We start from the raw sequence: 1,009 nt of genomic DNA, 5'->3' as shown, positions 1-1,009 counted from the left end.
GACAGGAAAACAAAAAAATACTCAGAGGAGACTAACCAGGGGAGATAAGGACATCAAACTGTCACATTTTTTAAAAAGTTGAACAGACTGGAGAAGCTTGGAGAAGTTGAAGGGCTAATGTGATAAAGGCATAACTGCGTTCTGATAGAAAACTAGGACCAACTGGTAGGAGCTTTCAGGAAACAAGGTGTTAATAAAAACTCTTGTAAAAACAATTTTTATTTTTGAAATTAAAAAGCAAACAGAAAAAAAAACGAACACCTTTTACTCATCATCCAAAATGAACAAGTGTCAACATTGTCATACTTTATTTTAAACAAAATAAAACATTACAGAAAAGTTGAAGTCCCCTGCTGTCCCCTCTCCTGTCCCATCTTCCCTCCCCAGCAGAGTCTCTGCTCACTCATGGATTTCGTTTGTTGATCCACGTTGTTAAACTCCAATTACATACAGATACATTCATAAACAGCACATAGGATTATTTTGTAGGTGTAAAACAATATAAATGGCGTATTGTTTTCAAGATCTATCCATGTTTATGTAGTAGCTGTAGCTAATTTATTATAATTACCATATGACATTTCATCATAAGAATATATCATACATTTCTTAATCCATTTCCATGGACAGAGGGCTCATTCCCAGTTTTTCATTATTATGAACTCTTGTGCTGAAATGAGTCAAAATGCTCTCATTAGCAATGTATGAAATTTTGGGGGTTTTTTGGCAGCTAGTTGGTACAAGAATCGAACCCTGGACCAAGGTGTTCTCAGCACCACGCTCTAACCAACTGAGTTAACTGGCCAGCCCATGCAGCATATGAAATTCCTTTCTGAACACCCTCACCCACACTTGGTTCTGTCAGACTCCAATGGTGAGAAACTGTTATCTTGTTTCCATTTATATTTCACCATTTGAGTTTTTTCTTCTGTGATTTACTTATTCATAGTCCCTTATTTTTCTACTTAGATGGTTTATTTTTCTTCCTGAGTTATTGGGTTCCCTGTTC

The sequence above is a fragment of the Galeopterus variegatus genome, unplaced genomic scaffold (assembly GCF_000696425.1).
Source record: "Galeopterus variegatus unplaced genomic scaffold, G_variegatus-3.0.2 Scaffold51004, whole genome shotgun sequence".
Classification (NCBI taxonomy): domain Eukaryota; kingdom Metazoa; phylum Chordata; class Mammalia; order Dermoptera; family Cynocephalidae; genus Galeopterus; species Galeopterus variegatus.
Note: the sequence above shows the minus strand (reverse complement) of the source record.